The sequence below is a fragment of the Engraulis encrasicolus genome, unplaced genomic scaffold, assembly GCF_034702125.1.
Source record: "Engraulis encrasicolus isolate BLACKSEA-1 unplaced genomic scaffold, IST_EnEncr_1.0 scaffold_45_np1212, whole genome shotgun sequence".
NCBI lineage: Eukaryota > Metazoa > Chordata > Actinopteri > Clupeiformes > Engraulidae > Engraulis > Engraulis encrasicolus.
Genome location: NW_026945764.1, coordinates 395631 through 422828, shown reverse-complemented (window position 1 = coordinate 422828; position 27198 = coordinate 395631). Strand labels below are relative to the sequence as shown.

Below are 27198 nucleotides of genomic sequence, written 5' to 3'. Positions count from 1 at the left end.
CAATAACCTGGGAGTTATGCCCTTCTGATTTCCTACAGCTTTGGCATTTATGAGTCAGGCTCCACTAGCATCTTGCTAACAAAATTGCTTTACGGCCGTCGTGATCACAGCAAAGCAGCCGGCCGACCAATCCAAACGCAGTGTGTGAAGCCACTCGTGACGTCATATTGACAATAAAGACGTATTTTACAAAGATCCAGCGAGTTTAAACATTCAAACTAAGTGCTGTTTGAAAGGATAATCTATCCTGCCTTTTGGAAAAATAAGATGAAACGATGATACCAATTCTCTCCCAAAGCAATGGCAGCATCGTGGTTGAGCTCCATGGGACCCCATTCATTTTAACAGCCTCTGCGCTCCTTGGCGCTCCTCTGCGCTGTCTGGATGGCGCCACTTAGTGGACAGTACCACCCGGAAAAAGTTGCGAGATTCCTCTCTCGTACTACCCATAAACACTCTCTGCCTTTAGGGTCTGTCTGCCACCTAGTGGCCATGTGGTGCTATTTGTCTTTGCCAACTCGCATGAGATACATTTACAGTTTTGCCACCAAGTTCCACACTCTTTGCAGTACCATGTCTACATGTTCCATACATCAGCCAAAAAAAAAATCACTTTTTCAATGTTTTGCGCAATTGCATACAATCACCACTGCCACAATATTTCATGACATTTCTCAATGTTTATGATCAAGAATATCATGCACAACTTCAGTTAAATTTTCAGGCATTTAGACTTTTCAAAATGGTTGTGCTTTACAGTCAAAACCTAAAACACATTGCATAATGTACCCAAACATGACATTTTGTATCACAAACCTTGTATTTTTAGGTTGTTACCAGCTTTAGAATAAATATGACAGGCTACATTGCAATGTGGGCAGACAAGGATCCACTGCACTTATGACTGGACATAAATACCCCACCCACCCCACCCCCCCCACCCCCCCCCCCAATCTTAAAATGCTAACAAGATAACATTTCCAGTCAGAGGAATGAATTTGATATAGTGGAAAGTAAGAGGCTTTCATCAACGGTGGAAGCAATTCAGTGAGCTGCAAGGGTTTACACAGTCCACATCTGAATTTGAGATAGCTCTAATTGCTAAGTCTGATACCATTTCCAAAGTTGTTACTCAGAGAATAATGTGGTGACGTACATCCATACACATTAGTACACGCCCCAAACAAAAATTGCATCATCACAGTAACTCGAAGCTCAAATCAGGAAGGATAAAAACCAAAAGTAAGAGGCTTTCATCGACGGTGGAAGCAATGCAGTGAGGAGAAAGGGTTTATATAATAGAACATCATCTGAATTTGATGTATATAGCTCTACTTGGTAAGTGTGATTCGGTTTTTAAAGTTGTTTCTCAGAGAATAATGATGCAGATACTTATTTTATTTATGCACAGTTTGCATGCTTAGTCGTTTATATGTTCATTGTAAAGGTCAATGGTTGACAAAGAAGTATCATGATCTGTACATTTGAGTATTTTAGATAAATCAAACAATAAGGGCAGTGATTTTCTTAACAAATACTTCCGGAAACGTTTCATTTTAACTATTGTTCAAAGAGAGAGAAGAGCTTGCTTAATGTTTTTTGTTTAAGATTATCCTACTAATTGCTAGAGTACATTTTACAAAATGTATCAACGGTGTATCCATGTAAAGAATTCAACTGTTCTGAATCAGAACATTTAAATACATAATGTCTAACAACACAGCATTTTGTGTCACCCTTGTGTAAGTTGTGTTACTCCCTGGCTGCAAGGCCCCGTTAGCTTTTATTAGGAGACAAAAAGAATTTCACTTCTCTCTGGTCAGTCAGACAAAAAGGAGAAGTAAGTATCACAAGACTGAAAAATCACTTCGTCAGACTCAGCAAGTTGCAAAATAACACATGATCTAGTACGCTTAAGCACATGTTAAATTAATGATAATACGTTAGCAAAGTTTATAATTATTTTAACAGTTCAATAACTGACAAACAATTCTCTTGGCTTCTTCCATTTTCTGTGGACAGAAATCGCCCAAGCCTCTGTGCTACAATTACAATTTCTCTTTTAAAACATTCAAGTCAAGTCAAGTCAAAGTTTATTTGTAATGCACTTTTAACACAACAAAAACAGCTGACCAAAGTGCTAACAGAAGGGCCTAAGTTAAAAAAAAAGACTTGAAACAACATAAAGCAGCAATTGACAAAAGACATCCATAAAACACACAAAAAACACAAGTTTTAGTGGATACGACAAGACTGAAAAATGTACTGAAGTCAGTATCAATAAGAACAAATAGACCTATATAAATGAATGAAAATCACACAAGAGTGTCAATAAATAAGAGGGTTAAAAAAAAGAAGGTGGGTTAAAACAATAAATAAATAAATAAATCAGTAAGTCAATAGGGCCCAGATGAGATTTAAAAGACAAGAATATATCAAGGGGAAATAAAAACTTGGGTTGACGGGTGTCCGTCCGGGCCTCCTGTGGCTCTAATGGTGGGGCACTGGGCTGCTGCGCCGGGGCCCTTAATAATAATAATAAATAATAATAATTGTATTTGTATAGCACTGTGTCATACAAGGCATGTAACTCAAAGTGCTTAACAAATGGAAAAAAAAACATTGTTAGAGATAGATTTAAAAGGAGAGGTATAGAGGAGAGGCAGAAAAAGCAGGAAGGCAGAGGAAGAAGAGATAGACAGAGAATGTAGAGTCATAAGGTCAACGTAGGATAGGACCAGGATTCTTAGATGTGTAAGGTCCATAGTGGCTGGGCCTATCATAAGTCATAGATAGTCACACAGAGATTGGGCGCTCAGGTGCGGCCCCTGGTGGCATCAGGGGTGAGGAAAAACTCCCTTTCGCTTGATTCATAGTTTGTAAGGGGGAAAAAAAGCTCAGTGAAGTCTGAGAAAAAAAGACCCCCTATAGTCAGGAAGAAACCTCAGGCAGAGACCAGCGGCCACCTAGGGGACAGTAAGGGCGCTGCGGCAGCTGGGACACTATGACGCCTTGGCAGCTAGGAGTTGGCAAGGATGAAGAGGTGGGTCTTCAGCTGCTTCTTGAAGGAGTCGACGGAGGTGGCTGATCGGATCTCGATGGGGAGGGCGTTCCATCTCTTGGGCACATAGCAGGCAAATGCGGCGTCGCCGATCTTCTTCTGCGGGGGGGTGGGGGTCCTTAGCAGCTTGGCATCAGTGGACCTGAGAGCTCGAGCAGGGGCATAAAAAGAGAGCATGTCTGAGATATAACTAGGGGCAAGTCCATTTAATGCTTTAAATACTGTGAGCAGAATCTTAAAGTCGATTCTGTGTGAGACAGGTAACCAGTGCAGGTCTGCCAAGACAGGAGAGATGTGCTCTCTCATTCTGGTTCTTGTTAGGATTCTTGCCACAGAATTTTGAATGAGTTGCAATTTGTCAATTAATTTTTTTGGGAGACCAGAGAAGAGAGCATTGCAGTAGTCTATCCTACTGGTGACAAAGGCATGAATAAGTTTCTCAGCGTCTTGTCGGGGGGCCAAGCCGCGCACTTTGTTGACATTTCTAAGATGGAAAAAAGCAGATTTTGTTATCTTGTTGATGTGAGGCTCAAAGCTAGTAACCTTATCTTTAATGTGCATGCTTAGGTCACCTAGGCTTGAGTGGAGTTTTGCACGTTTTTCCTTAGGCCCAATGAGCAACACTTCAGTTTTATCCTCATTTAATTTTAGGAAGTTACTGTTCATCCAATCTGTGATGGCAGACATGCATTTAGTCAAGGCATGAATGGCAGTGGTTTGGCTAGGCTCGACAGAGATATATAGTTGAGTGTCATCGGCATAGCTATGAAAATCAACATTGTGCTCTCTGATGATGGAGCCCAGGGGCAACATATAGAGAGAGAAGAGGAGAGGGCCCAAGCAACTACCCTGAGCAACTCCAAAAGGCACATCATACTTGTTGGAGACGTGTTCTCCGATGGTGACAAAAAACTGCCTTCCTGTAATATATGTTTTGAACCACTCTAAGACGTGACCGGACAAGCCTACCCAAGATTCAAGGCGGTCAATTAGTATGTTGTGGTCTATCGTGTCAAAGGCGGCACTGAGGTCGAGGAGGATAAGTGCTGAAACTTTGTTTGCGGCAGTGCTGAGCCTAAGATCACTTATTATTTTGGTTAGTGCTGTTTCGGTGCTATGGTTGGCTCTAAAGCCTGATTGGAATTTTTCCAAGATATCATTCCCAGCCAGATGTTAATTAAGCTGTTTAAATACAACTTTTTCTAGTACCTTGCTTATAAAGGGGAGGTTTGATATAGGTCTGTAGTTGTTTAAAGAATTCTGATCTAAATTTGTCTTTTTTAGGAGTGGCTTTACCATGGCTGTTTTGAATGAGCTTGGAAAAATGCCTGTAAGCATAGAGGTGTTAACAATTTGCAGTAAAGGTGCTGCTAAGCAACCAAGTATGTTTTTTAGCAGATGTGTGGGGATCGCGTCAAGGCGTCCCCATCTCTCTCTCACCACTCATTTCCTGTCTCTCTCCTACTGTAATATAATAAATAAAGTCAAAAAGACCAAAAAACAAAACATATTATGGTGGCCCGTATCAAATTTGGCTCCTGAAGGCTTAATCAAGTCAATAGGCCTACTATATATCTCTTTCCGCAGATGCCTTAATCTGAGCAAGTGTCCTGACACAAATTTAAGATGTAAAATTGTGTTAAGATATTAGCCTGCCTTGGTGAGTTTGGTCAGGCCAATATTAGGATACGTGTATATGTTGTTTCTTTAGGAACAAATGAGATGTTGCTGATTTAGTGGGACTTGGGGTGTCTGCAGCGTGTACATATAATTGTCCTATGACCGTCATGAGCATTTCAGAACAAAATATTCATCGAACAATATCGTAGTTATTGGGCCTACATCTGAGTATATTCCAACGAATCAAACAATCGACAATCGTTGTTTTTTTCCCATAGAGGTGTCACAGGGCAAAACATTTAACATCGGATGACAATTTCTGGAGGCCAACCCCTCCTGTGAACACTGTGAAGCATTGCACTTACAGATTGATGGATCGCCTTTATTGCTCCCCAAGGGAAATTCGTTTTCACCACCATCACAACTTGTCACAGCCAACATGAAGACATTCAGTATACAATGCATGCATGGTGATATCATCACGATTGAACATTTAGATATTAAACAAATACATGTAAACTCATGTACAACTGTGGGTGGATGGAAGCGGTGTGAAGTGTGGGTGAAGAGTGTGAGTGTGATCTCTGCTTATTGAATGTGCAAAGCCTGAGGTCAGTTAGGTAGGGTTTTGGATGCTGTGTGTGTAATTTTGGATGCTGTGTGTGATTTTGGTGAGTTTGTTCCTGTTGCTAGAAAGAGAGCACCTTGTAGAAGTAGGGTAGAGTAGAATAGGCCAGATTCTAGTAATCTTCAAGTCCGTTTATTATTAAGCGGGCTTGCACAGCAAGGCCGATTCTAGTAATCTCTAAGTACTGTTTAATATTATTATTAAGCGGACTTGTAGAGCAAGTCCTGTTTAGTTGCTTCTCTTGTGCAGGGCAGTAAAAATAGATAATGTATCTCCTCCTAGGCCTTTCTAGATAGAGACACCATTCAAACACTAAAACGACCGTTTGTTGTGCTATAGCGTGTCCGTGTCTCTTGTCGTTTTCCCGTTTTTAGCAATTTCGTGCAAGTTTGGGTCCCCATTGAAAACAATGGTAGAGCCTTCATGAACCAAGGTTACGCCACTCTACAGATCAGAGTGTAGGAGGCTTTTTCGGTCATAAAACATCAACACTTTCACCTAGAAGATTAGTTGATGCGTTGTTAGCGAGCTCTATGAGATGTCCCCAAACTGTGAAAGTTTTATGTCCGACCTCCCATTACTTTTTAAATGGCAGGTGTGTAAAAACGACAGGGCTGGCCCCATTGCTTTTCCCATTGAGTCTTGAAGTGCCTTTTACAAGAGGTCAGCGCATGTCCCACAAGAGGTCCATTTGTGACTGAACCGTTTAACCTATAAACTTCATTCAAAGACTGTTAGAGAGATCACATTCATGACTTCAATCTGTGCACAGGACATGTGCCAATTCCTTTTAGCTTTTTTTAAGACCTAGAAACTATTATTGATTCTGCAGTCTGCCTTAGAGCACCATACCAACTGCTATACAGACAATCACAACAGTTGCTGCCAATAAAGGGTTCCATCTCAACTGTCACTTTCTCTCAACATTCTATTCTTAACGAACAGCTGCACAACAGTTCTAGAAGTCTATTGTTCAGCTCTTCAGTACAATCTGATATTGTCTAGCTGGAATGCTTTTGGCAGGCAGTTGCTTGGCTCCATGGTAATATTGCTGGATTAGAGATATGGAGGTTGGGAGTTCAAGTCTCACTCGGACCCATGTTGATTTTCAAAATTATGTCATATGCAGTGTTCCTTAGCCAACTTCAAATACCATGTATGTCATTTAGTATCAATGGCAAAAGTGCTGGATTACAGATATGGAGTTTGTGAGTTCGAATCCCACTCTGACCCATGTTGATTTTCAAAGTTATATCATATGCAGTGTTCCTTAGCCAACTTAAAATACCACGTATGTCATTTAGTATCAACGGCAAATGTGCTGGATTAGAGATATGGAGGTTGTGTGTTCAAATCCCACTAAGACCCATGTTGATTTTCTAAATTATATCATACGCAGTGTTCCTTAGCCAGCTTAAAATAGCATGTATGTCAGTCATTTAGTATATCCCCAAAATGCAGAGCTACAACACTTTCAAGATGGCTGAATTGTTTGGCCCATAACTTCTGAATGGGTGGATGGATTTTTTCCAACATTTCTTTTAGCTTTATTTTCTCAATAGAAAATATAAATGTTTTATGGGTGTCTCCAAGTCTTTTGTCTGTGTTGCTTCATGCTGTTTCAAGTCTTTTTTATTTAGGCCTTCCTGTTAGCACTTTGGTCAGCTGCTTCTGTTGTGTTAAAAGTGCATTACAAATAAACTTTGACTTGACTTCACATACTGCTCCAGGGACTTTAACTGTAACTGTAAATGTAACTGTAAGCTACTTTTTACAAAAGTATCAGCTTAGTGTAATGTAATGTAATCAAAATTTCGGCTGACAGAGCTGAATGTGTAGTGAGTGACAGATGATGTGACTAACCTGCATATTTATTTGTGAACACATCAACATGCTTTCCTTAGTGCCATGGAGAAGAGACCAGGGTCTCCTACAGAGAGCTGTGTGTCCATGAGGAGTGACAGGTCAAAGGACAACCCACCCAACTTCAAGGAGGCAGTCCCTCCCCCTGAAATAAGGTTTGTCAAGCAGCTTCTTCAAGTAAATGTAATTTTACCACTACATTCAGTGATTATTTCCCAATGTCAAGTGTTCTAGCCTTGGTAGTTCCTGAATCGCCCAGTGATTGGATACTCTTTGGTGAACTCCAGGGAGTATCCAATCACTAGGCGTTTCACGCACTACCAAGGCTAGAACACTTGACCTTGGGAAATGGTGAGTGATCCTCAAAGTCTAGTGTGCTTGCCTTGGTAGTGTTTGAGCCTTGAAGTCGTACACTCGCAAGACGAGGCTCAAATCTTGACAAGCATCTCAAACGATTATGAATGGAACATGCTTGAAAGCTTGGAAGTGAATGTCATAGCAGTTCCGTTTTGGCCTCTGAACAGTTGTTTGCAAGTGAGTTTAAACTGTAAATATGATAAGTTGGCTGTATTTCTGAAGTGGGGATGATAAGCACAACAAAACTATGAGAATGTTGATATCAATTCATCACAGTGCAGAAAATGTCCTTAGCCAAAAGCTGTGAAACACAATGGGCACAAACAATGACCAAGTTGTGTTGAATTATTTGAAGCTATTCACATCTCGGAAACGACAACGTTGTGATAGAGCGCATTGGTCTCACTCGTCAAGGATGGCTTAAACGGTTGGGGTTCAGAGGTTGAAGGATGAAGTTGCTTCAGACCTCCAAGATGTATCAAAAATATGTAGCGATTTAATTTCCCCAAATATAAAGATAAACTTGCATGAGGGCAACTGAACATAAGCTGACACACTTACTGGCAAAGTAAAACACTGAAAACACAAATATTTAATGGCAATAGTGAGCTCAATGCTCTACTCTGATTCAGCAGAAAATTTGGATTTCAAGCCAGCTCAAGAACAGCTGCTTACTACAGCTGCCCACCCGCAACAATGGGTTGGGTATACATCCTTCAATTAACAAACATCAGTCACTTAACCAATGACAAACATTTCCCTTGATTGCTCCACACCATCCCTTACATAACATAATTAAAAGGTGTAAGATTTGTAGTCTATTTCCAGAATTCATGTACCCATTCACTAATGTTACCTTTTTCATGAATACTTACCACCACCATCAAAATCTAAGTATCCATTATGTCTGGGAAAATGGCACTTTTCAAACAAGAAAAGGGGGATGGTCCGCCATTTTGAATGTCCAGAAATATATTTTTTTAAGCTGCAAGAATGACTTTACTTAGGCCATACTAGAAAATATTACTTTATTACTTAGAAAACTTTAATGAAAAGATCAAATTTGTCAATAGGCACCCCAGTTTCAATGAGCAGCATATGCTTATTCTTGTTGTGTCGTAGAGGAGTGGGTGTCTATGTTGCTCTTGAGATATCTTATGCCTTTATTCTGTCATTTGCACTCACTTAACTCCATCACCTTTTCCAGAGACTCAGGGGGCCCTTTAGGTCAAATCAAGTTAGTCCCTTCTTGTGGTTTTTCAGATCGCAGCTGCATCTGTTGAACTGTTTCAAATTCTGCTTTTTCATAACATCTTTATTGTCTTCGTCAGTTCCACTGCTTTGTGGTTTCCTGCTTACAGGATCCATACCAGCAATCCTGTACCAGACTGACAGAAGAGCAGGTCCTACCATTACAGTTAGACAGGCCATCAGCTGGTAAAATTAGACCTTTCGTCCTACCGCACTTCTCTCTGTGGATTACTGACCAGAAGCCCTATTGGAAGAAATTAAAACATGGGGCCACGTCAATTTTTGCTCAGAATTCAATATGGCCGCCATTTTCCAAAATGACTTGTTTTCATGCATTATTACATTGTACTATAAGGTGATATTCATGAACGATTAACTACTTTCAGCACTATTCTGTCCTATTTCCTTACATACATGTTTACAAAGGTTGACTAAACTAAAAGAAATGAAAATAAAGTTGGCCACCTTGCAATATCCAAAGGAAAGTGCTGAAAATAATGATTGAAATGCACATACAGAGTCTATGGCTGAGAAAATTAGGCCTATGTCAGGGTTTTCACAGTGGATTACAGACCAGAAGGCCTATTGAAAAAGATTCAACAGCTGGTTGCCATCTCAAATGTGCTCCAAAATTCAAAATGTTCTCTGTTTTTCAGAATGGCAGACTTTCACACATTTTTCTCAATACTGTAAGGCCATAATTACCAATAAAGATGACCTATTTTTTCAGTTAAATTGTCCTATCTCCTTACAGACGTGAGTATAAAGGTTGTCTAGAAAAAGGCATGAATATAGGGGGTGGACAAAATAACTGAGACACCTGTCATTTTAGTGTCATTTAGTTCCTCTTGCATTCACAGTTAATCCTGTTGGATGTGGTTCATTCTTCTTGGTGGTATGCAGACATTAACTTGGATACTGTGGCTCTTGATACTTTACATTACATTACATTACATTACATTGCATTTGGCAGACGCTTTATAACCAAAGCGACTTTCAGAAGAGGACATAATCAAGCCAACATCACAAGCAATACAAAGTGCACAGGAGATATACAGAACAACAAGTGCAATTACAAAGAGGGGTTAGTTTTTTTTTTTTTTTTTTTATAATAAAGAGGAAATAATGAGAACACACACACACAAACACACACTCACAAACTAAACTAAACTAAACATAATGTCAGGATTCTGCCCTGGGGCAAGGCCAGTTCAATCATTAGTCTAGTAGATTCTCTCGAAAGAGGAATGTCTTAAGTTGTTTCTTGAAGGCTGCAAGAGAGGTGCTTAGTCTTGCTGCCTCTGGGAGACTGTTCCACCACTTGGGAACCACAACGGAGAACAATCTTGACTGGGAGTACCTAGAGCGACTGGATGGCAGAGCCAGACGGCTTGTGCTGGATGAGCGCAGATCTCTTCCAGTAACATAAGGCGTTAGTAGGTCCTTCAGATAAGCTGGGGCCGTTCCTGTGATGGTTTTGTAGGCAAGGGTCAATGCCTTGTGCTTGATCCGGGCGGCGATCGGTAATCAGTGCAACTCAATAAATAGAGGAGTAACATGGGTCCTTTTGGGTTGATTGAATATCAACCGTGCCGCCGCATTCTGGATCATCTGCAGAGGCTTTATCGCACAAGCAGGTAGACCTGTCATGAGTGAGTTGCAGTAGTCAACGCGCCACAGGACCGTGGCCTGGACCAGTCGCTGTGTAGAATATTGTGTCAGCACAGGTCTGATATTCCGTACTTTGGACATCTGGATTCGACAGGTCCGGGTGACCGAGTTGATGTAGTTGGAGTTGATACATCACAAAGACTTGCTGTCTCGGTCAGAATTTTTGAACTCTGACATGTCACCCACAATGTTGTGTGCATTGCAAAATTTTGAGCAAAACTGTGCTCTTACCCTGCTAATTGAACCTTCACACTTCACTTTACTGGTGCAATGTGCCATTAAGGTGGGGGGGTAGGGGGGACCGAACAATGTGGAGGAGCGGGGGTAGGGGGCAGAGTGGGGTTGGGGGGGAATGAGTCGGGGTTGAATTAGGAGATGGGGGGGCAGAATATTGTGTGGGGGATGAGTGAGGTGGTGGGGGGGAATAGTGGGGGGGAATAGTGGGGGGGTTCGGGGGGGCAGAATAATGTGTGTGTGTGTGTGCGGGGGGGGTGGTAAGTTGAGTCGGGGGGGGGGTTGACCTGTCAAACTTTTCACATTGGATGGGGGGTGGGCGAGTATTTTGTGGGGGGGTGGGGGGAGAATGAGTCAGGGGGGTGAGCGTGGGGGGCAGAATAGTGGGGGGTGAGTGAGGGGTGGAGGGGCAGAGTAGCATGGGAAGGATGAGTGAGGGGGTGGGGGGCAGAATAGTGTGTGAAGGGGTGGAGGAGGCAGAATAGTGTGTGGGGGAAAGACACTGTAGAGCAGGGGAAAGATGAGCGGGGGATACGCACGCACGCTCACCCTTGCTCTATGCAAAAAAATGTAGGCCTGAAAAACTTTTTGTCAGAAATCTAATGTGAAAAGTTTGGCAGATCAATAGCCTTTTTTCAGCAGTCAACTGTGTATGTGTAATTCAATCATTTTCTGACAACAATCCTTAGGATATTGTCTATAGGAAATTTACATCTTTCTGTTGCCAACCTTTGTACTCACGTCTGTAGATAGGAGGTAGGACAGAATTTCACTGAAAATAGGTTATCTTTATTGATAATTATGGTCTTACAGTATTGAGAAAAATGTTGAAAGTCTGCCATTCTGTAAAACAGAGAACATTTTGAATTTTGGAGCACATTTGAGATGGAAACCAGCTTTTGAATCTTTTTCAATAGGCCTTCTGGTCTGTAATCCACTGTGAAAACCCTGACATAGGCCTAATTTTCTCAGCCATAGACTCTGTATGTGCATTTCAATCATTATTTTCAGCACTTTCCTTTGGATATTGCAAGGTGGCCAACTTAATTTACATTTCTTTTAGTTTAGTCAACCTTTGTAAACATGTATGTAAGGAAAAAGGACAGAATAGTGCTGAAAGTAGTTAATCGTTCATGAATATCACCATATAGTACAATGTAATAATGCATGAAAACAAGTCATTTTGGAAAATGGCGGCCATACTGAATTCTGAGCAAAAATTGACGTGGCCCCATGTTTTAATTTCTTCCAATAGGGCTCCTGGTCAGTAATCCACAGAGAAAAGTGCGGTAGGACGAAAGGCCTAATTTTCCCAGCTGATGACCTGTCTAAGTAGCTGCTACTACAGTTGCTTTGAAACAATTCCTTAACAGAAGGAGATGTATTAAAGACAGGGCAGCACTGTATACTTTTAATCATTCGTCTTGTCATTGTGTTTTGTTATATAACAAACCACAATGACAAGACAAATTATTAAATATTCATGTAGAGAGGGGTATGACTTTTATGGTAAGGAAACATTAGCTATATAGGGGATTGGCCGTGGAAACGGGGTCCAAGGCAAGATTCTGCTCCAAACCTGGACTATCCAGATTTTATTTGAGATATATGAGGTATTGTCCATAATAATTCAGACTTCCTCTTTCATAGGATGGAAAGTAAAAAAAAACATGTGTTTATCTAAGATTTTGTAATATTGCTTCCTTATAATATAATCATATAATATAGGCCTAATGTTAATTAACACAGAGTAAAGAACCGGGCTCAAATGGTTCCTATTTTAAGTAACCCGTAACGTTCTGGTGAGGCATAGTTCTGCCTATAATTCCTTGGGGGATTGACACGGATGTCGTGGCTTTTAATTTGTTAATTTTCTAGGTGTTTTTCTACAGTAGGTCGTCACCTGGAGTATACATTATTTTATTTTATAAGATTTTTGAGGTATTTTTGAGGTATTGCATAAGAACAGTCTACTCCCTTTTTAAAGGAACAGTACTCCAGTTCCAACAGCAAAGCACACCCCTTGTCCCAGGCCGAGGAAGAGAGCACCCCAACACCGAAACATTTCTAAGCGCAAATCACCCTAAGAGGCAGAAATTCTCAGGTTCTTTTTTTCAGTTAAAATTGCACTTTTCAAATATGAAAAGGGGGATCTTCCAAAATATATTTTTTTAGCTGCAAGAATGCCTGTACTTAGGCCATACTAGGAAATATTACTTAGTTAAACTTTCATGAAAAGATCAAATTTGGCAATAGGCAACCCAGTTTCAATGAGCAGTGCTGCTTATTCTTCTTGTGTCGTAGAGGAGTGGGTGTCTATGTTGCTCTTGAGATATCTTATGCCTTTATTCTGTTATTTGCACTTAACTCCACCACCTTTTCCAGAGACTCAGGGGGCTCTTTAGGTCAAATCAAGTTAGTCCCTTCTTGTGGTTTTTCAGATCGCAGCTGCATCTGTTGAACTGTTTCAAATTCTGCTTTTTCATAACATCTTTATTGTCTTCGTCAGTTCCACTGCTTTGTGGTTTCCTGCTTACAGGATCCATACCAGCAATCCTGTACCAGACTGACAGAAGAGCAGGTCCAGTACAGTAGCTGCTACTACAGTTGTTTTGAAACAATTCCTTAACTGAAGGAGATGTGTTAAAGACAGGGCAGCACTGTATACTTTTAATCATTCGTCTTGTCATTGTGTTTTGTTATATAACAAACCACAATGACAAGACAAATTATTAGATATTTATGTAGAGAGGGGTATGACTTTTATGGTAAGGAAACATTAGCTATATAGGGGATTGGCCGTGGAAACGGGGTCCAAGGCAAGATTCTGCTCCAAACCTGGACTATCCAGATTTTATTTGAGATATATGAGGTATTGTCCATAATATCTCAGACTTGCTATTTCATAGGATGGAAAGTAAAAAAAACATGTATTTATCTAAGATTTTGTAATATCGCTTCCTTATAATATAATCATATAATATAGGCCTAATGTTAATTAACACAGAGTAAAGAACCGGGCTCAAATGGTTCCTATTTTAAGTAACCCGTAACGTTCTGGTGAGGCATAGTTCTGCTTATAATTCCTTGGGGGATTGACACGGATGTCGTGGCTTTTGATTTGTTAATTTCCTAGGTGTTTTTTTAGGTCCTCACCTGCAGCATATATTATTTTATTTTATAAGATTTTGAGGTATTTTTGAGGTATTGCATAAGAACAGTCTACTCCCTTTTTAAAGGAACAGTACTCCAGGTCCAACAACAAAGCACACCCCTTGTCCCAGGTCGGGGAAGAGCGCACCCCAACACCGAAACATTTCTAACCATAATTTACCTTAAGAGACAAAAGTTCCCAGGTTCCTTTTTACAGTTATTGGAAGGGATCTACAGTAAATAATGTTTATAATGTTGTCTAATGTTTGCAAACGGGAAGTCCATCCATAGGCCTACCAAGGTAGTTTAGGCTTCCTTCAGTTTTAGATGCAATGCATGCCTGGCAGCGGAGCTGGTCATGCCCTTCCCCCTTCAGCACACCCACAACGTGATCGCTTCTTTCTCTGTTGAGGCATTCTTGTGAGTTATTCCACACTGCCATGTAGGCCTACTTGGTCTTTGTGTAAGAATTTCATTAGTTGTGGGTTTTCATTTAGTGCTGCGTTTCTCCCTTTTTCTGGGGTGGTTAAACACTCATTTTTTAGTGACTTTGCTATAGTCTCTTCTGCGACTCCCTTCCGCTGTTATCACATTGTTTCAGGCAAACACTTTACATCCTGTTTTTGGCGGATTTATTGCTTTTCATTGTTCATGTTCTAGTGTTTTTTGTGTTGTGACATAAATGTGCCACGGGTCCATATCTGGTGAGTTATAATTCGTAGATACGTAGGGGAGACCGGGGCTGGTTGGATCAGGGGCAGGTAGGATCAGTGTTGATTACCACTACACTATGGGGTGCTGAGACATAATTCCAACACCAAAATGATGCACATTTGGACAAGAATAAGTCAACCTACATTGGAGCTCTGAAAGGCATTAACTCCTCAGGTGAGAGAAACTTTTAATTTAATTTCCTAGATTTTACGCATTCCACTCAACACATCCCAGAACAGTGTCAGCTAAAGATAAGGATGAAACACATTTTGATTTATTGTTAAGGGACTCAGCTATAAATCTAAATAAAGTTTGAGATCCTCAGAGGATTGATTCTAGCAGGGTAACAGCTTTTGTGAAAAAAAACATCTGCGCCTCAATTGGGCGGGGTAGGTTGGATCACTAATGTCGGGGCAGGTTCAATCAATGGATTCCATTGACTTCCATTATATGGCACTACAATGGGAGTCTATGTAATTTTTCAGAAACATGAAAGGAATATGGAATTGAACTGAAAATAGCCAAATTAGGTTAAATGTTGAATGTGACATGTTGTTTGACCTTTTTTGCCAGTAATATGTTCAACAGATTAGGTTTTTAACAAGTTTAGTGATATTTTTATGATTATTTAATCATTAGCCAATTGAACATTTCTATATTTGCATTCAAGGTGATCTTTCAAAGAAACCATGGTAAAACGACATGCCTTTATTAAATTATCAAGCTGTATTGTAATTACTTATTATAATTCTACTTTTTATTGTATTTTTACTCATAATAATCATACCATGTATTAGAAGAATTGAAGTAAAACCAACTGTTGCGTCTGTTCAGATCAGTGAAATTGCATTCTACTATGACACCTTGCAGTGTTATTGATGTCTGGCTAGCTGCGTCTCCTGTAGAATAAGATGCATGCTCAAACCTGGTTCGTGTATATTCTCACACACAACCCTAACAAAAGACAATGGAGAGAATGAATGTAGGCTTACGTTAAGCTCTGCTCAAAAAAGAGGAATCGAGGCAGTTACGCTAATCAGAGACAGACACTCAATGACTTTCACGTTCAGTTAGTAACTGAGTTTGAGTATAGGGGAGACCGGGGCTGGTTCGATCAATTTTCATTCTCATTTATTTCTTTAAATTCTTTAATTCTCTCTGCCTTTACAAAGCTTTACAGCTGTCAAATGGTGATTAACTGAAAGAGTCATGTCTCCTCTATATGATTCATGCATATAATGTCAACAAACGATCCCTTGTTTCGAGTAATAAGTAATGTAATTGTCACTGAGAAATTGTGCCGGGGCAGGTTCGATCAGGCAGTCGGGGCTGGTTTGATCACAGGCCTAACTAAATTATAATGTGAAATAGCATGCAAATAGCAATAAGAATATAATAAGGTTACGCTCATTCATTCGATTGAGGAAGTTTACGACTCAGATTAATGGACTCCGTCATACGCCTAACCCACCTATCTGTCAGGGCATTTTCTGCTCTCTTGTGATTGTGTACTGTCAGGAAACAGATGGACTTTACTTGACACTGTTCATGCTCTTGTATTATCTTTTCATTAGTATTACCATCTCAACAATTGCATATTCGTATCGAGTTTGTTTTATTTTATCTCTTATTTATTTATTATATTATTTATTTATTTTTTCGCAGTATTTTTAACTGTCAAGTACATTGCTTAGATCGTGTTTTCTTCCATCTTTGTATTTTCTCCTATTCTGGAGCGTACTTCCAGTCCCACTCTGAGGCTTCCTCTCTTAACTTTTTTCTTCCTTCTTGGGTTGCATTGGCCCATTATTTACAGGGCATTGGGGGCCTTGGAGGGGCACCGTCTACACACCACCATTGTTTGTTTTCCTCCTGCGTTTGCTGGTCTGCGAGGGTTTTAGATTTTTCTTTCAGTTTCCTTTTTCTGTGTTAGTTGGTGTGGGAGTGGCCATATTAGTACGTTATTATAAGAATTTTGGAGCCCATTTGGGCCTTGGAGCAGTAGGCAAGAGGGTACGAATCTGCCTGTATTAGCTTCTTCATTACAAATAGCCCGTTCTAAACTTACTCTACCCCAAAAATGGGAGCGATTATCAAGCTGGACATTGAACCACCCTCACGCAGCAGGGCAAATGGGAGGAGAAGTACTTTCCCAAATTGTTGCTCTTTTGACGTGTTTACCACCTTGTCTGGAGAATCGGGATATACATGCAGCACTCCTGTACCCAGAATTATTTATTTTCGTTCCAGGGGGTTTTCCCTCTCCTGGTTTTCTGTGACTGCCTGATTCTAGTTTCACCTCCCGCCATGGTCAGAGACACACTTGGTGGGGGGTCCTTATGTGCATCAACCAGGCCAGCAGGCGGTGCTGAAGGAGCTGGGTATACGGCCGCTGAAAGACCGCCACCCAGACCCCCAGGCACCACGCCGGATTGCCCCAGGATCTGCGTCGCTATTTACTACAACAAAGAATCGCTGCTGTGCCCAGGTGCGAGTCATTTTTCGGAATTCACACACTGATATATCAGTGTAGAAACCTATTTGAATATCCCGTTACCAAACAGAGGGGCAACCACGTAATGTCCTTGGCTGTTAGCCGGTATTAATCCATAGGCCTGCCTTAGGGCCTGGGATTGATTTTGGATTTTATCATGCTGATAGGCAGCAACAGAACAGAGCCATATTATAAGGGTCACATTTTCATCTACTATTTGGAACCTTTTTGGGAACTGTGCCTAAGGCGCATCGTCTCCTGTCTCTGATGGAGCCCTACTGTTATTTGGGGAGTAAACCACGCTCATCTCGTGCCTATGTAGTGGAGAAGTTGTTAAGTCTTTCCCTACACCGTAATAAGCACTCCAGGTATGTTCGGTATGTCTTGGTTTAATTAGCACACCAGTTATGTTCGGTATGTCTTTAGTTTATGTATGCACACCAGGTAGGCTATGTTCAGTAGGCCTATGTCTTAATCGTTAGCATACTAGGTATTTTCGGTATGGCTTAGCATATGAGGTATGTTCAGTAGCCTATTATATAGTGATAGGCAGTGCTGGGAATGTTACTTTGAATAAGTAGGCCTAACTAATTACAAGTACCAATTACTTCTCCAAAAAAGTAATTGTGTTAGTAACTGTGTAACTTCATTATAGGAAAAGTATTTTTTGCGTTACTTTTTTTTTTTTTTTTTTGCTTATAATGTCAAAGAAAGAGTTAAATGGGATATTCATCCTTGATCTGTGATATTTTGGCTGTGATATTATTTTTGCTTAAAATGCTATCAAATATCTTCATGACCTATTATCAATGGTGAATGTTAATCCAGTTCACAACATTTTTAGGGATGTGCTCATTTCTCTTCCACGAGATGGATTTTTTTTTTGCAACAAGAGCCCTTAACAACTCCGACCCCACAGTTGATAGGGGAAACGTGTTTTCAACCACATACCTGGCGATTATTTTGTTGAGTTCACTCGTGTCCTGAGAAATCAGGTTTGGCTTGTCTCTGTCTCCCTCTTCGATAAAGCTGAAACTACCTGCACGGGGCGTGCTACCATGCGATGTTGAGAGGTGCTTAGTGAAATTACTTGCTCGTTACAGACATGATACGTGAAATGATTCCGGTATTCACCTTTCGAACATGCAACCTCGCGGCTTTACTGCCGTTGTCTCTTCTATTCTCTATGCGCTTCCTGTGAAGTCTGTGAATGACTTGTGTTTACACGCTTGGATCAAGATAGCCGACACGTTCAGCTATTTTGTTCTCATGCATGCAAAGGGCAAATGTGAGCATACTAAAAGCCGGCTTGGTATTTATGCGGCGTTGCCATTTGCTCTTTGATTTTGTCAGCAGCCAGTGCACACTGGCGCTGCAATCATGGCCGTAGTTACATTTGAGGCTACCGAGGTCCGGACCTCGCCTATCGCCAGAGGTTTTTTTATTATTATTATTTTAACGGCAAATATGACCAACTGAAACACACAAAAACATCTATAAACCTTTGGGAAGCGTCCTTTGCAAACTGTGGTTAACATCCATGTGCTAGGCCTATGTGTTCTAGTTTTGCCTTTGTGTTCTGTTTTTGAGAGTAAACAAGATTGATTAATATCGCAAGAGGTGCGACTCGTGGGAGAGAACGCAACTCAGCCGACATCGCAAGTGTTTGGTCGCGTTCGTGACAGCGCATTGCGAAACGCAAAATTACCATGCTTTCTGGTTGGAAACATACATTGAAATGGCAAAGTGTGTGTGTGCAGCCTGCGCAGTAATGTGCCGTCACGAACGCGCCCATTAAGCACGCGCTTGGTGAGATCTCCGCTTTCAGAAAGCCCGCGCTTGATGAGATCTCCGCTGACAGAAAGCCAACCGTTGTATAGCCTACATAAAGCTCATGCGTAACAAGTAGGCTATGGTGTCTTAAAAAGCCATTTGAGTCATTATTTTAAGAAGGCCGGCTGCTGCATCAGCTGCTGCATAAAGGTAAAAGCAGGATATCTGTGAAGGTAGGCTAATTGATTGTAAATTGGAAAGCATATGTGATAAACACTGACAGAGGAGGTCACCGGAACATCTTCAGGTGTGGATATTTTCCTGTTAATTTGGACAAGTGCCAAGACTATCGACGTTGCCACGTCTTCGTCAGAGTCAATCGCAGTAAAATATCCACACCTGAAGAGGCTCCCGTGACTACTGTGTCTGCATAGCCGTGACGCATCAGATGGCTCAGGAGCGCGGAGGATAGGCTACTTTTCTTTCTCGTTGAAATACTTTTGTCCTCTGCGCTTGTGAAGAACTATAACAAGTAAATAAAAACAAAACGTTTGATGCGACTCTAGGAAGAAAAAAGTTTACTCCAAAATAGGTGGTTTGCACTACAGAGCTATCCCTGTATCTTTGGAGGAAAACAGCTGAAGTGTAATTTCATTGGGAGAAAAATATGAATGGCTGAGCAACTTGCCATCTGAGGATATAGCTTATTGTGCAACTTCAGGGTCAAGCTTTAGTTTCCTTACAAAGGGCTTTACTGGGAGGATGCTGTTTATAATAAAAGAGGCATGATACCAAAGCATAGCCATTCAAAGGGAATAGGCTGAGTTGGCTGAAAACTACAACATATTTATTATTATACATGTCTACATATTTACTATTTCACATTAGGCCTATACATTCATAGAGGAGGGTCCTATATATAGGCCTGTGTAGCCTATATTTATTTATTTTATGAATACATTTTTAATTTATATTTTATATTAATAATACAATTTTGGCGCGTGCTCCGCGCGCATCATGGACCTCGCCTAATTCACATGGCTGGCTACGGCCATGGCTGCAATTCATAAAATTAATAACGGCGTTACAGTTATGGATAAAGTAATTAAGTAAGTATTCCGTTACTGAAAATGAGGCTCCGTTAGTAGCCTAACGCGATATACTCTAACGCCGTTACTCCCAGCACTGGTGAGAGGCATAATAGGTATGTCTTTTATTAAAGATTATACCACGGCAGTCTGGAATCTCCCATTGTGACGCGCTAAATTTGGTATTGATTAACTGTCTATATATGCACACCTGAAGTAGTCCCACTATTAGGTCACTTTTCTGACCGCATAACTCCAGTGTATCAATGCGCCAAGGCACGCACGTTCATAAATTACACACAAAAAAGTTGCAAGCATTACGCGCTGAAGTGACACATGTGGCACCGCGCGTCTGGAAACACCAGCAATGTATAGTGAATCTGGAGCAAATCTTAGTAGGCCTAATCAAATTTGAAACATGTTTATTTCTCCCAACTGACCATCACTCAACTTTGTGTGTGAGAGAGAGAGAGAGAGAGAGAGAGAGAGAGAGAGAGAGAGAGAGAGAGAGAGAGAGAGAGAGAGAGAGAGATTCCCTGCGCAAAGGGACGCCCGTTTCACGTGGGCGTTTCTTCCCCACGAGAGGAGATGTTTCCTGCGGTTGTAGCGTTTATCAGTTGAGAGAGTAGCGTAACTTGTGAGAACTATGGGAACGCAGTGGAAAATAAATCAAGGGGAGTTTCCTATGGGAGGAGAGCACATTGACGAGGTGCCTGTTTTGATGAAGTTAATGGCGAGGTGAGGCAGTTAGAATGTCGCCAAGATGCGCGGGGTATTTTTTTAATCTATTGAGATCTGTACATGTGTAGGAATCATGCCAACTGTAGCATGGTCTAGTGGGCAAGTCAGACGCGCCCATATATCGAATGGGTAGAACATTTGAGGCGACTGACTTGTCAACCAAATGCGATAGAATTAATGACTGGCTCTTGACTTGACAACCGAATGCGATAGAACTATCAACGGTGTCTTGGCCGTAGCAACCTTCAATTTAGAATTAGCAACGGCAGTTCGCCAGAAAGTTATGAAAAGAAGCTTCTTGTGGCGGAAGGAATTAGTTCTACAGAAAACCTTTGTTTTAGCCATTAAAGCATCGAAATAATGCCTCAAATAAATTTCAGACAGTGTGGCAACCGTGGTATAAGCGGGATAATTGACTTCACGGTGTGCGTATAACAGGAAAAATAATGCACACCGAGGTGTAACGGCCACTCCGCTTCGCGTCGTGGCCGCATCACCACCTGGTGTGCATTATTTTTCCTGTTATACGCACACCGTGTCGTCAATTATCCCTTACGTAAATTATAAGGTTACAGAGTCTAGACCTGGAGAGAGAGAAAGGTCTCCTACAAACCTTCACAGTAAGCTAAAAACGGACAATGCCCTATTTTCTGAAATAAAGAGATACAGATCTCTTCTCACATGTGAGCTGCAGCTTCCTCTGTGTGTGTGTGTGTTTCTCAGCTCTTGGCGCTGTGGTGGAGGTCCAACCCAGACGGAGGTGAAGTAATGTCGGGCCTACCAATGGGCTCTTGTGGTTGGTTTGTGGTCGGGACGTGACTTGTGGCTTTGTCATCTTTGCTGGTATTCTAGAGCAGTGTTTCTCAACCAGGGTAAAGCAGGCCTCCCACAGGGGTGCCGCGGAAACGTGGCTGATAAATCAATTATGTAATATAGTACATATTTATCTAAATTAATAAATCAATGCTTAGTCAGTGGAATCTTTCACCTGCCATTTACGCACAATAAAGACAATTTTGGTTTGGGGTGCCTTGAAATTTTTCATGAATTAAAAGGGTGCCTCAACTAAAAAAAGGATGAGAAACACTGTTCTAGAGGGTTACCAGAGAGCCCAGTACAGTGAGTTCAGCTTGTCCTCAGTTCCAACATGATCTCCAAAAATTCCGTGCTCCTGGACACGGATGGTAAGGACACAAAATCTGTGTCCAGGAGCACGGATTTTGCCAAAATTCCGTGCTCCTGGACACGGAATTGTTTTCCGTGCTCCTGGACACGGAATTGCTTGAAGTGCTTTCTATAGGCTATTTCCACAGTCTTGTGTTTTCTCAGGATTTTTCTAATTTCAAATATTTTGTCTAAAAAAAAACATTTCTTACTGACAGGTTAGGGTTAGGGATTGTTTTGGTCTGGGCACAGCTAGTTTTCTTTCATTCATTATATGAGTTCGATAGCCTATCAACCAACTCGAAAAGGCATTTATCAAAAATATGTCTTTAATGACAGGTTGAGGTTAGGGAATGTTTTGGTCAGGGCACAACTTAAATTGCTATAGCATTATTTTGTTTAGGATTAGCATTTGGTATGTATTTTCTAATGATAGAGTTAACACAGTGCTGTGGTAATAGCCTATAGAAAGCACTTCCGTGTGCCCATCACGGAAAACAATTCCGTGTCCAGGAGCACGGAAAACAATTCCGTGTCCAGGAGCACGGCATTTTGGCAAAATCCGTGCTCCTGGACACGGATTTCGTGTCCAGGAGCATGGATTTTTTGGAGATCAGGCTGTCAATTCACGCTGGCAGCCAAGGCCCCTGTGACGTTTCTTTGTGACGTGGCTCTTTGTGACGTGGCTCTTAGTGATGTTTCTGCCTGGCCCCCATTTTGGTTTCACTGTCTCAGACAGCTCTGAGACTTGTAGTGACATGGCTGCCTGTGGCTCTTGCTCGCACTTCCTCCTTTGTGGTTTTAGAGCATGAGGCACACAAGCCTGTCATTTGAGAGTGTTAGTATTCAGACAAATCACAACTGTTTAATAATAATTCAGCGTCACCCCATTAAACAATTCACAAAAGGGATTCCAACTACTTCAATTTCTCAACAGTACCCTGCGAAAAAAAAACTCAATTGAAAGTAAAAGTAGTACACCAAAAATATACTTAAGTAAAAGTCCTAAGTATTTTTCAATGTAATTTTGAACTGGCACAATGGCTGTCTTTCTCCATGTCTGCCTACTTGATCAAATAGGAAACAGTCTCTGCAACTGTTTTCGGTTCTATTTGAACATGTCTATGACTCCTGTTAATGTTTTTGTCTGGGTGTCAGTTTGGAAGAGGGGCAAAACATGTAATTCCTTTAAAATCTTTAACTGAAAGAGCCCAGACTGAGATCTGTAGCCATTTCATTGAAATGACATTGACAATATAGCCTAGGCCTAAGTTCCCAGAACTGATGTAACATAATGGATACTGCAGCTTTAAACTTTAACTGGGGGCGTTGACGTCAGGTGAATGTCCGGCACCAATTGCCCATTGTGCTCTGTTTTAAAAGTTAGCACCTGTTGCTGGAGGCAGGAGGCATGTCACGGCTTGTGGCGGTTTTAGTTAAGATGGGCCTCGTTTCCCGATAACGATGGTTCTTAGCCTTACGTGTGTCGTTATCCTACGAATGTTCTTAGATTTCCTACGACTGTTTCCCAAAGACACTCGTACATGAACGCGCGTGCACAGCCTCTAAGATCATTCGTAGCGTCGCTCTTAAGGATCGCTGTCCACATATGTGGTGCTGAAGTGTCCTCGGAGTGAACTGCGCCGTCATGCTGCTAAACCATTTACAAAATGTAAGGCGTGTGTGTCAGTATCAAAAGTTGTTTTCTTTAGGCTAATGGTGGGACTACATTTGTAGCAGTTTGCAACTATCGACAGGAGTTATTGTTGGCAAATGAAATAAAATGCACACACACACAATGAAATCATGCAAAACCATGAACTACGCCGTCCAGACAAAGCGCGTGCAGTTGGCTACCGTGCTTAATATTTAAGAAGACACGTAGGCTAGGCCTAGGAGTTCCAAATTGGGATGCGCATTTGGGGAGCGACGCGCAAAGTACAGCGCACTCAAGGCTTTAACTGTGAGGAACATTTTGCACGGCAGTCTGCTGTTATTAAAACAAAAAATCTACACGAATCCCCATCGCTGCCTTTTTATGTCATAGTTTACCCTTAGCCTACAACTATCGTGTCTTTTCTGCGTCGCCTTCCCTTTCTTAGGGTAGGCCTACTTGAAAATGAAAGAGGGCGCAACGACTCGCTGACCGTTTTTTTTTTTTTTTTTTAATGTTTCGGTAGTGACCTTCCGACATCACCACTCTTGTCTCTGGTCGCCGAAGCCCCCTATTGATTTTTCATGTGGATGCCTTGTTCTTGTTCACGAAGCACCCACACAAATTATGATTGAGTTTAATAATGCCCTGATTTATCAAACACAGCTGAACTATTTTACTGCCGGTAAAATATTTTCCAAACACATTGCTTTTATTTTATACACTTACACAATTAATGTTACCTTCTTATTTTCGTTACAGTGTCAACTGTGGTGCCATGATATTTACACTCCCGTCTTAAAACATCAACTTGAAGCGCAAGTTTCCTCTTATCCTATGGGTGTCTCCACTGTGCCATGACACTCGCGTCTTAAAACAGCAATCTTATGCGCAAAGTTTCTTCTTTTCCCTTCATATCCTGTTGTTCATATCCTGCCGTTACGATCAATCTTAGCGCGTTAAGACTATTCCAGATCACTCTTGGATTTCTCTTAGAGTTACGTGTCAACCTGCGATGGTTCTTTGCTAAGTTGGTTTTGGAAAACGCTCCGTGAGCTCTACGTGTGAACTTAAGTAGCACGTAGCGTTAAGTTGTACTTAAGGCCCTTTCGGAAACGAGGCCCTGGTTGTTTGCCAGCTTTAGTCAACCATAGGACTTGGCACTTCGCCTTAACCCTCTGAGGTCCGAGTGCCCTTCAGAGGGCAATGTGTCTCCAAAAACAAATCTGTAACTCTGTGAGTTTTTGTCATTGAAACATATAAGTCACACCATTAGAAACCTCAGACCTTCCAGGTCCCAAATATATATATGAAATGAAAATACTTGAAAATGTTAGGGTGGTGCAAGCAGCCTAAAAGCCTCTGAAAAGCCTTAGACCTCAGAGGGGTAAGGTGAGGGGGACTCTAAAACATTGCAGACCACTCAGAAAATGGCCTTAATGTTCAAAAAAGTGGACTTCTCATTTAATATGGCAATTTGCGCGTGGTGCGCATTGGTCACCGTGGTGTGACTCGTAAAATACGTTGTGGTTGTGCGTCCTTTCAAGCGCTGGCTATCCCCTGTCCTTTGTCATGGTAGGTCTGATCACTTGTCCCTTTATTCCACATCGCATATTAACCATGCATGTGTAACTCACTGGTTGTCATTCATCACTTTATCTGTATTTATAAGTCTGCATTTTATCACATAAAAAACATCTCTAAATTTAGGGGCCTGATGTCTAAACATGATCTGGAGAAGCTAATACATGCCTTCATTTCTAGTAAAGTCGATTACTGTAACAGTCTGTTTACTGGCCTCCCAAATAAGACCATTAAACAGCTTCAACTGGTACAAAATGCAGCTGCAAGGGTTCTTACAAAGACAAGGAAGTTTGACCACATTACTCCAATTTTAAGCTGCATTGGCTCCCAGTAAGCTACAGAATTGATTTTAAGGCAATGCTACTTGTATTTAAATCATTAAATGGAATGGGACCCACATATCTACTGGATATGTTTCAGCTGTATGCACCGGCCAGGTCACTAAGGTCAACGGAGAAGAATTTGCTGGTGATTCCAAAAGTCAAAACAAAATGTGGAGAGGCAGCCTTTAGCTTCTATGCTTCAAAGCTTTGGAACCAGCTTCCAGATGACGTAAAAAATGCACCCACTATTGATAGCTTTAAATCTAGACTCAAGACAAAGCTGTTCTCAGATGCTTTCTTAAATTATTGAATGAAAAGACGGTAAAATAAGAGAAGTAAATTAGTAAAATAAGAATTGTTTTTCAAGGTTTTATGTTTATTTATGTTTTATTTTATTATTATTTTTACCTTATGTTTTATCTTAATGTCTTAAATGTTTTTTGACTCTAATTCATTTCCCTGTTTTCCTTTCATTTACATTTGTTAACTTTGTGAAGCACATTGAGTTGCACCTGTGTATGAAATGCGCTATATAAATAAACTTGCCTTGCCTTGCCTTGCCTTTATTAGGAAATTGTGTGGGTCTCGTGAATGACTTCCCCTCCTGCCCGTGCGTGAACGTGCCCCTCAGTCTTGGTAGGCCGTCACACTTTCCCTTTTTAACCAATGATGATTAATTATGAAATGAACATGCTTATAATATGTACCCTATGGTAACTTTGCGCAGGTGCCGTGGGTCTCCACTTGGGGCTTAGTGCAGCAAATACCTCAAACAATCTTTCACTTGGTGATACAAGCATCAAATTTGGTTCAGAGGTGCTTCAGACCCTACCCTTTTAGAAAAGGTCGCTATCCAGGTGAAAAAACAAAATGGCGGCCATTTTCCAAGATGGCCACCAATTGAACTGCTTTAAAATGGCTTTTATGTATATTTTGATTGACTGATCATATTTTGAATATCTATGTATGGAAATATATTATGTTGAGCATGGACAATTCAATGATACACTCAAAAAAACTAAAATATAGTAAGTATTTTCATAATTACATGTAAATAAATATCGCTCACTGAATGATTCTAAATATTACAAAAACAGAAGTAGGCTTATAATGATTACATGTTTGTTGTTCGGGTAGGAAAACTCTCAGATTCACATGTTGGATTAGTTCTTTTTAGTCCTCACATTTGCAGGAACATAACTGTGTACAGTTCAGGCCAAAGCAATAGCATAGTCTTGCATCCATATTTTGTCAGTTGATGGCAACCCTCCGCAATTGCAGGAAGCTTTGACCAGAGAACTTTCCAGGCCTCACCATCTTTTTGCCACCCCCAGTTGGCAGGGCTTTCAATTTGCATTTTGCACACAGTAGCCTGGCCCCATATATAGGCAGTTTGGAAGGCGGACCGTTTAACATGCTGGACAAGGGATGCACTTGTCGGTGGAATGGCATCATAGGATCTTTGTTTCCGAGCAAACAAGTCCAGTCTGACTTCATCAACCTTGTCTGCAGTGCTGTTCTTGTCATACATATTGATGAAAAACCTCTCAAGAAGGTTCAGGTCAGTATCTTCAATTACTGCTGGGTATGAACTGAGCTTTTTGAAGACATAACATCCGGTCAGGGCAGTCACTTCAGGGCAGACGTCCCATGTTTGCCATGCTGTTTTCTTGCCTTTGCTATGGAAAGCTGATACAACATCACAGCCAGTGAAAGAATGGAAGGACATCATGCTTTTGGATTTCTCTGGCCCAAGATTCAACACCATGTCATTAATTGGCAGCCACCTGATGGAATGACCATGGCCGAATTCGATCCACATCAT

At 41.1% G+C, this 27198-nt stretch overlaps 1 pseudogene; it reads left to right on the top strand.

Moving 5' to 3' along the window:
- LOC134444114 (protein NLRC5-like) overlaps positions 1-22646 on the top strand; it is a 116034-nt pseudogene extending 93388 nt beyond the window's left edge.
- The last annotated feature ends 4552 nt before the right edge of the window (positions 22647-27198 follow it).